Genomic DNA, 9,669 nt, shown 5'->3' with positions numbered 1-9,669 from the left:
GGAGGTGAGGAGGAGAGTTCAGGCTGGTAGGAAATTGGGACCGGGGACAATGGGGGAGGGGCACTGCAAGCTAAGTTGAGAGAGAAGCATCGAGGCAGTTTCTGGCAGCAGCAAGCCTAATTCCCCCGACCCCTTGGGAGGGGATCAACCTGCCCTCCCACCTACCCCACTCCCACTCTTGCTGCCTCTCCTGCTACTGGTGGGATGGCTGTTCCTCTGAAGAGGGGCACCAGAGGCGCCTCTGGGAGATGCTGGGCTGCCAGGCGGGTTGAGCAGCTTTGGGAGAGGGTGGGAGGAGCCCTGACTTGGGGGGAGGGACCTGGGCCAGGGATGGAGCTGACAGAGCCAGGTTCCTCAGGGTGTCACGCCAGGTGCTAGCTGGGGAGGGGAATAAATAAACCCAACCTGGAAGAAGATAAGAGAGCGGAGCCAGGCTGGCCCTCCTCCGTGGAGCCACAGCCCCCTTCCCAGTATAGACCTGCAGGAATCAGAGGTTCTGAACCCCCAAATGGGACAGTTCAGCAAGTGTTTGTGGGAATCACAGGGCAAAGTAGTTTGGAATGGGATATACTTACCCTGCCTCCCGCGTGGAGCTTGCGCACACCACCTATGAATCACACAGGACCTCATCTGGCCGCACAGGCACCCGCGTACCCACCTTCATGTGCATCACCTGCGGGCACACGCACGCCGTCCTGTGCACAAAGAGACACGCAGGCCCAGGCAATCACAGGGACAGTGCGGGAAACCGGAGCCCTTTCTCACACTCTACAGGTTAAGAAACCAGATCCTGGGAACTTAAATAGTGCGGCCAAGGCTCTTTTGGGGGTCTTCAAAGAGAGATCCTCAAGGTTTTTCTTTTTTTTTTAATTTTTTTATTGTTATGTTAATCACCATATATTACATAATTTATTTTGGTGTAGTGTTCCATGATTCATTGTTTGCTTATAACACCCAGTGCTCCACGCAGAATGTGCCCTCCTCAATACCCATCACCAGGCTAACCCGTCCCCCCACCCTCCTCCCCTCCAGAAACCTCAGTTTGTTTTTCAGAGTCCATCATCTCTCCTGGTTCGTCTCCCCCTCTGACTTACTCCCCTTCATTCTTCCTCTCCTGCTATCTTCTTCTTTTTCTTTTTTCTTAAAATATGTTGCGTTATTTGTTTCAGAAGTACAGATCTGTGATTCAACAGTCTTGCACAATTCACAGCGCTCCCCATAGCACATACCCTCCCCAATGTCTATCACCCAGCCACCCCATCCCTCCCACCCCTGACCACTCCAGCAACCCTCAGTTTGTTCCTGAGATTAAGAATTCCTCATATCAGTGAGGTCATATGATACATGTCTTTCTCTGATTGACTTATTTCACTCAGCATAACACCCTCCAGTTCCATCCACGTCGTTGCAAATGGCAAGATCTCATTCCTTTTGATGGCTGCATAATATTCCATTGTGCATATATACCACATCTTCTTTATCCATTCATCTGTCGATGGGCATCTTGGCTCTTTCCACCGTTTGGCTATTGTGGACATTGCTGCTATAAACATTGGGGTGCACGTACCCCTTCGGGTCCCTACATTTGTATCTTTGGGGTAAATATCCAGGAGTGCAATTGCTGGATCGAATGGTAGCTCTAATTTCAACTGTTTGAGGAACCTCCATACTGTTTTCCAGAGGGGTTGCACCAGCTTGCATTCCCACCAACAGTGTAGGAGGGTTCCCCTTTCTCCACATCCCCGCCAACATCTGTCGTTCCCTGACTTGTTAATTTTAGCCATTCTGACGGGTGTGAGGTGGTATCTCATTGAGGTTTTGATTTGGATTTCCCTGATGCCGAGCGATGTTGAGCACTTTTTCATGTGCCTGTTGGCTATTTGGATGTCTTCTTTGGAAAAATGTCTGTTCATGTCTTCTGCCCATTTCTTGATTGGATTATTTGTTCTTTGGGTGTTGAGTTTGATAAGTTCTTTATAGATTTTGGATACTAGCCCTTTATCTGATATGTCATTTGCAAATATTTTCTCCCATTCTGTCGGTTGTCTTTCGGTTTTGTGGACTGTTTCTTTTGCTGTGCAAAAGCTTTTTATCTTGATGAAATCCCAATAGTTCATTTTTGCCCTGGCTTCCTGTGCCTTTGGCGATGTTTCTAGGAAGAAGTTGCTGCGGCTGAGGTCGAAGAGGATGCTACCTGTGTTCTCCTTTAGGATTTGGATGGACTCCTGTCTCACGTTTAGGTCTTTCAACCATTTGGAGTCTATTTTTGTGTGTGGTGTAAGGAAATGGTCCAATTTCATTCTTCTGCATGTGGCTGTCCAATTTTCCCAACACCATTTGTTGAAGAGACTGTCTTTTTTCCACTGGACATTCTTTCCTGCTTTGTCAAAGATAAGTTGACCATAGAGTTGAGGGTCCATTTCTGGGCTCTCGATTCTGTTCCATTGATCTATGTGTCTGTTTTTGTGCCAGTACCATACTGTTTTGATGATGACAGCTTTGTAATAGAGCTGGAAGTCCAGAATTGTGTTGCCGCCAGCTTTGCTTTTCTTTTTCAATATTCCTCTGGCTATTCGGGGTCTCTTCTGGTTCCATACAAATTTTAGGATTATTTGTTCCATTTCTTTGAAAAAAGGGGATGGTATTTTGATGGGGATTGCATTGAATGTGTAGATTGCTCTAGGTAGCATTGACATCTTCACAATGTTGATTCTTCCAATCCATGAGCATGGAACGTTTTTCCATTTCTTTGTGTCTTCTTCAATTTCTTTCCAATCCTCAAGGTTTTTCTTTGGTAAAAAGCCATACTTCACTAATGCCCTGCAGCCACCCACTGCCTCCCACATACGGTTTGTCCTTGGGCAGAGCTGCTGGCCTTCCAGTACCTCCCGCCGGAGGTCTGACCCGCTCCAGAGCATCAGCGTGGGGGCTTCTAGAGGGTGGGGCTAAATCTTCTCTCATCTGCACTCTGCCCTCAGGACACTGCCTTCCAAGAGGGTCCCTGAGTTCCCGGGAGGGACCAAGAAAGGTGACCGGGAGGTGAGGAGGAAGGCTGGGGGGAGAAGCTTAGAGGGGAGCTGGATTTGGGCAGTCGTCTTGGCAACCCAGAGACATCTGCCCCTGATGCACAGACACCCTCACCGTCAGGGAGCGTGAGGAGGGAAAGGAGGCGAAGGGGCCGATTGGAGAAGGTGAGCAATGCGGGCATGTGGGAGGGACGTGGGTGAGCGTGCAGGGGACAGTCTTCAGGTTTGATTTTTTTTGGACCAAAGTTTTATTGAATTATATATCCAGACGGTAAATTATATAGGCACTTTATGATTTCTCATTATATAGGAGTATAGAAGTCAGTGGATTTCCACAAAATAGACACATACATGTAAACAGCATCCAGTCAAAAAGTAGAATTTTATTAGTCCCCAGGAGCCCCTTCAGGCCACCTTTCCAGGCACAATATTCTATTCTGACTTTTTACACCATAGATTACTTTCTTCTGTTTTTATATTTTATATAAATGTTGACAGAGTGTGTTAACTTCTTTGTCTGTCTTCTGTTGCCCAACATTATAGTTCTCAGATTTATCTGTGTTGTGCAGACACATTCTTTTTTTTCTTTTTTTAAAGATTTTATTTATTTATTTGACAGAGAGAGACACAGCGAGAGAGGGAACACAAGCAGGGGCAGAGGCAGAGGAAGAAGCAGGCTTCCCGCCGAGCAGGGAGCAGGGAGCCGGATGCGGGGCTCGATCCCAGGACCCTGGGACCATGACCTGAGCTAAAGGCAGACGCTTAACGACTGAGCCACCCAGGCACCCCTTGCAAACACATTCTTAAATGATATTTGTACATGGAGATGCACACACACTTAGAAGAGCCTGCACACAGGTTCTGGTACAAGTACACACGCACACAGGCACAAACACACCCAGGTTCTCGTGCACATAGGCACACTCTCATTACGCTCGCACTTGGGACTATCAATACACACACATATGCGTCTATAAATCTACCCAGAAACGCATGTTTACACACACTCGTGCACGTTCTCACACACAAACACACACTCCCACCATGCACTCTCAGACTCTCACACCGTACTTATTCCTCACACACGCGCCCACTCTCACACGCTGGCCCACCCCCAGCCTCTCGGACCCAGGCTCTAAACAGAGGAATGTGATCAAATCGACAGCTGAAAACTGTCGTGAGAGCAAAGCTGTACTTGGATGAGAAATCTGAGCCCTTATTGGAGGGCTACAAGTGTCTGTGTGTCTGGAGGCTGGGGGGAGAAGGGAGGTGGCGGGCGGTCTCCCAGGGCACCCGTGGCCATCGGCTGTTTCCATTAGAACAAAATGATGAAAGCGCCAGAGCAGGGAGAGCAGGGCTGGGAGTAAATAAAGCTGCCACCTTTGACCCCTGTAGGCCAGGGCTCATCCCAGGATGAATGCTCATTAGGGAGGGGGCTGCTCAGGCCCAGCGCAAGTTCTCCAGCACCCAAGGCTCAAGGTCAGACTCCCAAGGGGGAAGGGACATGAGAAACTGTGTGATGCTAGGGGACAGTTAAGGGGGAGTGGGGAGGAAGGAGTATGGCGTACAGAAGGTTGGGTGGGGGACACTGGGGAGAGGGCAAGGGCCATGAGGAAGAGGGGGAACAGGGAAGAGGGCTGACTTTGGGCTCTCCCTCTCTGGACTTCTCTCTCCTGGCACTTCTCCAGGACACTTCTGCTCCTGGGCTCTGAAACCAGTGTACGTCCCCTTTCTCGCTCTTTTTCTTATTCGAGTCTTGCCCTGCTTGTTTCTCTAACCACCAGGAACTACAGACAAACAGGGGTTAGCAAAAACAAACAAACACAGGCAAACTACTGGAGTCCCAGAAAAGTTGAGAAGTGATTGATTCTGGCTTTGATAGCAGTGAAGGTGTTGCCGGGCCTGTCCCCGAGGGAGCCCCCCTGAACCCCTTCCCCAGGGCTCCTGCCTAGCTCACACGGGGCATGCACAGTCCCCGGCTTGGAGCAAAGCTCAACCAAGTAGGCTGCATGGACAAATAACTGAATAAATGAATGGGGAGGTGAATGGAAAGAAGGTTTCTTGGTAATCAGTCTCTGACTCTGTGGATTCAAAACTCTCTGAGCACATATGTGGGGTCGGCCTTGCTGGGGAGTCAGGAAGGACCCTCAGTCCTTTCCAGGCCTCCCCCTTGTCTTCTCTTTGCAGTGGACCCTCTGGGCACGCTCTCTCAGGCCTGACACTCACTTCATTCTATAGCCCCCTTGGCTACTAAAGGTTCACCTGGTCTAGTCCCCAGAAGAAGGAAGTGCTTTTCAATCTGGCTCTGAAAGATCCCTGCCCTCCTGTCTCGCCATCCTGCATGCACCCAGGAGTCACCCACTTTGCTCCTTCTGGGGGCCACTAAGTGGCCACTAAGTCGATCCTGGGAAATCCTACCTTGGTTAATTACGATAAGAGTGCTAATAACAATACAATATAGCAATAAACAAAATTTTCACCAAAAGATAAGGACAATTCCAGGTTTGTGTGAGGGACATATAGGGAAGGATGACAGGAAACAGACCCACTACACCCTGTCACCCCATCTGTGCCTGACTTAGCAAGAGGAATACACAGAGACAGTTCAAGAAAAGCATCCCCATTTTCCTGTATGCCTGGAAACTTCTGGTGGGAGCTCCTATCTTCAATTGGTCCTCAGCTGGGGGAGTTATCTCTGGTTAGTGAGACATCGCCCGCCGCCGCCAAGTGCTCAAAACCTGCCCCTTCTTTATCCCCCAAACACAAAGCCTATTTTCCCCCAGATCCCAGATGGAGACTTGGTTTGGTCTTGGCCCTTGGGGGCAGGGGAAGGCTAACCCACCCATCCCAGCCCCAGCCAGGGTGGGGAGGGCATGCCCGCAGGAAGAATCTGAGGCAGCTGAGCCCTGTGTGTCAGCACTGGATTCTTGGTCCGCACCAAGGGCCCCCTCTTGGCCAAGTCTCTCTTGCCTCATCAGCCGAGATGAGGGAGAAAGCCAGGTGCACTAAGCTTTAAAACCAGCCAGAGACCCAGAAGACATAAGCATCAGAGAAATTAAACACTGTTTTCTGCTTCCTCCCTGAGAGTTCCCTCAAACCCAACCCAAAGCATAACCAGCTTTTACTGAGAAGTTACTCTAGGCCTGACACTGTTCTGTAGGTTTCCAGGAGTCGGCTGATGAAATCATTGCAATAATTCTCTGTGTAAGTACTATTATTATCCGGCTTTGCAGATAAGAAAACTGTGATCCAGAGAGGCTAAGTTACTGGTCCAAGGTCACCCAGTTTTTAAGTGGAGAACTGAAATTGGAACCCAGGCAGTCTGGTCTCTAGGGAGCTGGTAGGAGGTGTCTGAGTCTGGTTTGGAGGCAGGGAAGCTCAGGTTCAGGAGTCAGAGCAGAAGGTAGCAAGTATTCACAGCTAGCTGTCCTGGATCTCTACCCCCAGGGTCTCTCCATCTGACCTGGAGCACCCATAGCCCCAGCCCTCCCACAGCAGCCGCCTTCTTGTCCGTGTGCAGGGAAAGGTGGGAGCACTCACACCCCTCTCCTTTCCCCACTTGATTGGACTCCTGCCTTCTCAGCAAGTTCCATCAATAGGAAACACCAATGACTTACATCAATCATGTTTCATCTCTTGATCCTTTTCAAGGTTAAGACCTGTACTTTTCCCCAGTTGTAGTCAGTAAGAACACACAATCTTTGAATCTTTAAAATTTGAGATTGCATCGTACCCATATTTCTCTGCATCTCATCTCTTAGTCATCATTCTAGTTATTTAATCTTATCACTCTTAATTCTATATGATCTAAAATAACTTCTTTCCTGGGGCGCCTGGGTGGCTCAGTCAGTTAAGCGCCAGCCTTCAGCTCAGGTCATGATCTCCCGGTCCTGGGATGGAGCCCTGCGTTGGGCTCCCTGCTCAGTGGGGAGCCTGCTTCTTTTTTTTTTTTTTTAAGATGTATTTATTTATTTATTTGACAAAGAGACAGAGAGCACAGGTAGGCAGAGGGGCAGGCAGAGGGAGAGGGAGAAGCAGGCTCTCTGCCGAGCAGAGAGCCCGATGCGGGGCTCGATCCCAGGACCCTGGGATCATGACCTGAGCCGAAGGCAGACACTTAACTGACTGAGCCACCCAGGCGCCCCGAGGGGAGCCTGCTTCTCCCTCTCCCTCTGCCCCTCTACCTGCTTATGCTCTACCTGCTTGTGCTCTCTCTCTCAAATAAATAAATAAATAAAAACTTTAAAAAAAAAAACTTCTTTCCAGGGCACCTGCCTGGCTCAGTCGATAGAGCATGTGACTCTTGATCTCAGGGTCATGAGTTCGAGCCCCACGTTGGGTGTGGCACCTACTTGAAATAATAAATAAATAAATAATAAAATAAAATAATTTCAAAGTGGCAAAGCCTTTCCCAAACCATTTATTGAGTTTGGTTCCCTTCTGTCTTGTTTTCTAACATCTATGTTAAATTCCAGGTGTAGCTGGATTTATTTCTAGGCTCTGTTCTGCCCCCCTGATTTAAATGTCTGTTTGGTGCTGACACCCACGGTCTTCATTCCGTGGCCCTATAACAAAATGTTTTAACATCTGGTCAAACTTACTCTTTTTTCTTTTTTTTTTTTTTAAGATTTTATTTATTTGACAGAGAGAGATAGTGAGAGCAGGAACACAAGCAGGGGGAGTGGGAGAGGGAGAAGCAGGCTTCCCGCTGAGTGGGGAGCCCGATGCGGGGCTCGATCCCAGGACCCTGGGATCATGACCTGAGCCGAAGGCAGGCGCTTAACAACTGAGCCACCCAGGCACCCCTCTTTTTTCTTTTTTATGGTTGGGCTTTAAAAAAATATATTGACTGATTGATTTCCAGGATAGTTAACATACAGCATTATATTAGTTTTAGGTTGTGCAATACAGTGATTCAGCGAGTCCGTCCATCTCCCGTCCATCTCCCAGTGCTCATCACAAGTGCCCTCCTTAATCCCCTTCACCTGTTTCACCCCCCACATCCCTGAACTTGTTCTTTTTTTTTTTAAGATTTTATTTATTTATTTGAGAGAGAGCGAAAGAGACAGAGAGCGCATGAGCAGGGTGAGGGGCAGAGGGAGAAGCAGACTCCCCGCTGAGCAGGGAGCCCGTCCCAAGACTCCAGGATCGTGACCTGAGCTGAAGGCAGATGCCTCAGTGACTGAGCCACCCAGGCGCCCATGAACTTGTTCTTCTTTAGAAAACTATTTGCTATGTGCACCTATTTACTCTTTCATGTAAATGGTGGAATCATTTTTTTCCTGAAAAAATTTCAAAGAAAAATTCTGCTTTGATTTTGATTAGTAGGACAGTAAGCCTGCACATTTTCTTAGGGAATATTGTCATTTTTACACTGCTTGGCATCATTACCTAGGAATATGGCATTTCCCACTACTTAACCTGTGTCATCGTTAGCAGTTTGAATGGCTGTGTACTATTCCTTTGTGCTGATGTTCTCTAGCTGGCTTAACCATTTCCCTCACGTTGGGTGTTTGGACTGCTTCCAAGGTTGAGCTATTATGAATAGTGCTCCTCTAAACATCTCTGTACAAATTGCTTTTTTATTTTCTTGGAATATGGGCCCAAAAGTGGGATTATCTGATCAAAGGATATGAACAGTATCATGGTTCTTTGTTACGTAACCCGAGGAGGATGGGACCAATTTACACCACCACCAGCAACATATAAAGAAATATCTACTTTTCCCTTAACAAACCCTTCAGCAGCTTGAAAACTTAAAAGGGTAACCTGCTCCTAAAGTAAACAAACCACAGCCACAGGAGGACACAAATACAGGAGTCTGAGAGCACAGGCTTCTGAAGGGCACTGGTCCTGCATGCCGAGAGGCAGACTGCCCGAGTCCTCCTTAGAGACAGATTCCCCATCAGCACGTGGGCCTGGTTTGTTTTTATTGACTTAGCATACATTTGTATGGCATTTATTATGTATCAGCTACCACTCTAAGCACTTTACAAATATTAACTCATTTACTTCTCATATCAAGTTCACGAGCTAGATCCTGTTATTATCATGCCCATTTTAGAGATAAAGAAACCAAACCATTGAGAAATTTGCTGGGGCGCCTGGGTGGCGCCGTCGGTTAAAGCGTCTGACTCTTGGTTTCCACTCAGGTCTGATCTCAGGGTGGTGAGATTGAGCCGCGAGTTGGGCTCTGCACTCAGGGTGGAGTCTGCTTGAGTTTCTCTCTCCCTCTGCCTCTGTCCTTCCCAGTTGTGCGCTCTCTCTCAAATAAATAAGTAAATCTTAAAAAAAAAAAAAAAAAAAGAAAGAAAGAAAAGAAATTTGCTGTGGGTCATATAGCTGGAAGGACTTGAACTCAGGCAGCCTGGCATTAGATTATTTTTTTAAATGTTTTATTTATTTATTTATTCATGAGAGTCAGAGAGTCAGAGAGAGAGAGAGGCAGAGGCAGAGGGAGAAGCAGGCTCCCCGCCAAGCAGGGAGCCCGATGCGGGACTTGATCCCAGGACCCTGGGATCATGACCTGAGCTGAAGGCAGACACTTAACCATCTGAGCCACGCAGGTGCCCCCTGGCATTAAATTATTAACTGCTGAGCTCTGCTCACTTGACCAGGGACAGGCACTTCAGCTTGTAGCTGC

The sequence above is a fragment of the Callorhinus ursinus genome, unplaced genomic scaffold (genome assembly GCF_003265705.2).
Source record: "Callorhinus ursinus isolate GAN/ISIS: 27379988/994484 unplaced genomic scaffold, GSC_fseal_2.0 scaffold20, whole genome shotgun sequence".
NCBI classification, from domain to species: Eukaryota; Metazoa; Chordata; class Mammalia; order Carnivora; family Otariidae; genus Callorhinus; species Callorhinus ursinus.
Note: the sequence above shows the minus strand (reverse complement) of the source record.